We start from the raw sequence: 3,514 nt of genomic DNA on the forward strand, positions 1-3,514 counted from the left end.
ATGAAAATGTTACTATGAGTTTCAATCATCTAAAAAAACACAACAAAAATACAAAAATAAGATAGATATTGATGAAATATAATCTCTTTATTTTACAAATTTTATGAAAATTCAAAACTTCAACCTAGACTTAGAAAATATATTATAGAGAATAAATAAATTTACTCTATCAAACATTCATTCTTATTGATTAAAAGGATTCTTACTGAGATTTAAAGAAAAAAAATTAAAAATACAGTAAAATTTGTATAAATAAAAACTAAGTAGTTAAAATTATAATCTATATACATAACATTGTAAAATCTCATATTTTATTTCATTTAAAAAAAATATCTCTACTACATTTATATAAAATATATTAATATTTGAATTACAGTTTTAATACACATAGATATTAGAATCCAAATTATAAGTAAATTTTAAAGTTATTTTCTCATAATTTTGTGGTAAAAAATAAATAGTTTACAACATAATTATTTAAATCATTTGGTCCTTTCTTACGTGAAAATGTTTAAATTCAATATGCATTTATAATTTAATATTTTATTTTGATTTGTCACATAAATTACACAAAAATAACATAAATTATCTAAATTGTCTTTGCTGGTTCACTTTACGCATGTCTCACATGAGCGATTCATCGAGGTGTTGTTTTTTTACGAGATGCATAATTGATTATATTTCCTTTATATTTTCTTTTTTCTACTTTTCTTTCTTTTACGCTTAAGTCATTGTCTCTTTTTCATTTGCAATTAGGGTTTATCAGAACCTCTTTTTCTTCATTGCGATTATGTGGGATTACGTGCTTTCCATTGAAGCACCACATCAGACAAGGAATATTCATCTTCATTGATATTTTTATTTTATTTTTCAAAGAAAATTCTTATTCACTTGTGTATTAAAGAGTAAAATACACATCCGGCAATAACTTAAAAGTCTAATAACTTAAAACAGAATCGCTTTGTTCTTATTTCATGAAAAGTGGGGGATTGACCACATAGTTTTGTTTTATAAGAAGTGATGGATGAAGTACGTGGTTTTGTTTCATGGGAGTAACGAATGAACCACACATTTTTTGTTTTTTGTTTCATGAAAAGTGATAGATGAATCCAACAATTTTGTTTCATGGGAAGTGATTGATTGACCAAACAGTTTTGTTTCATAGGAAGTATATCAGCAAAGATAAATAACATGGTTTTGTTTAACAGTAAGTAATTGATGGACCATAAGATTTTGTTTCATGAAAAAGTAACGAATTGACCACACAGTTTTGTTTCATAAAAAGCTATGAATAAATCATGCATTTTTGTTTTATAAAAAGCTATGAATAAATCATGCATTTTTGTTTCATGGAAAATGACAGATAAACCACACAATTTTATTTCATGAAAAGTGATTGATGGACAAAATAATTTTGTTTTATGGAGAGTGACTGATGAGCCACACAGATTTTGTATCTTCTTTTAATTACAACGATTCAAACCAATTTTATAATAGGTTTTCTGTAACATCCTATTTTTTTCCCATATTTGTTAATATATTATGCATGCAATATCTAATTAACATGTAAACATATATTAGGTTATCATATTTGTATCTAAGAAATATTTCTTATTCTCTTGTGTGTATATTTACATCACTTCAAGTATAAGAAATATATACTAGTGTAGGAAGACTTTCTCCAAATTACAATCTAATTACGTAGTGATCCACTAATCATGAGATTCTATTATTATTAAATTAATTGCATATAATTGGTACAATATCGTACAATATTGCATACAATAATTGTGTGTAATTTGATAAATTTTTTTTTAATACTCTCCTCAAGTTGGTAGGTGAAGATCATGAACCCCAACTTGTGTCGTAGCGTCAAAAATTGAAGTATATTGCAAAATTGTCAACTTCTTAACGAAAACAAATAAAAAAAAAAGAAATAAAAATATTAACCTAGCTAATTTGATTAAAATAACACCTCATTTTAAGAGATTTTCAAATGAGAATATGAATATTATAGAAATTTACGCTCTGATACCATATAAGAAAATTATATATAAAAAATTGTAAAAGAAACAAATATTTCTTATTCTCTTGTGTTTATATTTACATCACTACTTCATGTATATGATTATTCTCTTGTGTTTATATTTACATCACTACTTCATGTATATGAAATATATACTAGTGTATGTAGACTTTCTCTATCCAAATTACAATCTAATTACGTAGTGATCCACTAATCATGAAATTCTATCATTATTAAATGAATTGCATATAATTGGTTCAATATCGTACAATATTATATACAATAATTGCGTATAATTTGATAATTATTATTTTTTTAATACTTCCCTCAAGTTGGTACGTGAAGATCATGAACCAACTTGTGTCGTAGCGTTCAAAACTGACTTAAGTATATTGCAAAATTGTCAACTTCTTAACACGAAAACAAATACCAAAAAAGGAAATAAGAACATTAGCCTATCTAATTTAATTAAAATAAGAAATTTACGCTCCGATACCATGTAAGAAAATGATATATAAAAAATGATAAAAAAAAATGATAAGAAAAAAGAGATATTTCTTTTTTCTCTTGTGTGTATATTTACATCATGTATAGGAAATATATACTGGTGTAGGGAGACTTTCTCTCTCCAATCTAATTATGTAATGATTCACTAATCATGAGATTCTATCATTATTAAATTAATTGCATATAATTGGTACAATATCGTACAATATTGCATACAATAATTACGTATAATTTGATCATTAGTATTTACTTAATAGAACAAGGAATAAAATTACTAATATGAGTTTCAATCATCTTGAAAACACAAAATAAAAAAAATAAGTTTGGTATTAATAAAACATCATATCTTCATTTTACAAATTTTGTGAAAATTCAACATTTGAACCTAAATTTAAGGTTGATTAAAAGAATTCTTACTAAGAATTAAAGAAACAAATTTAAAAATATAATAAAAATTGTATAAATAAAAAATAAGTGGTCAAAATTATAATCAATATACATAATATAGTGGAGAATCTCATCTCTTGTTATCTTGAAAAAAATATCTCCACTGAAATAAAATAAACTCTTACAATTAGGTGTTCATTTATATAAAATATATTAATATATTTGAACTACGGTTTTAACATACACAATAATGTTAAAAATTCAAATTATAAATAATGTTTAAACTTAATAGTTTGTAACATATTTAATTAAATCATTTGGTCATTGTGGTTATAAAATAATAAATGGTTCAAATTTTAATATGCGTTGATTGACCACACAAATTACAAGAATTTAACATAAATTATCCTTGCATGCTCAGATTACATATCTTAGATGATCAACACACTCATCTACTTTTTTACAAGATGTATTCATAATTGACTGTCTAACTATTATAAGCATTGATTATGAATGACCTATAATCAATTATCTCTTAAATATAATAAAGTAATTATAAATGTATTAATTTTTTTTTCATTTGTAGAGTTATCT

The sequence above is a fragment of the Phaseolus vulgaris genome, chromosome 2 (genome assembly GCF_051622355.1).
Source record: "Phaseolus vulgaris cultivar YP4 chromosome 2, ASM5162235v1, whole genome shotgun sequence".
Lineage (NCBI taxonomy): Eukaryota > Viridiplantae > Streptophyta > Magnoliopsida > Fabales > Fabaceae > Phaseolus > Phaseolus vulgaris.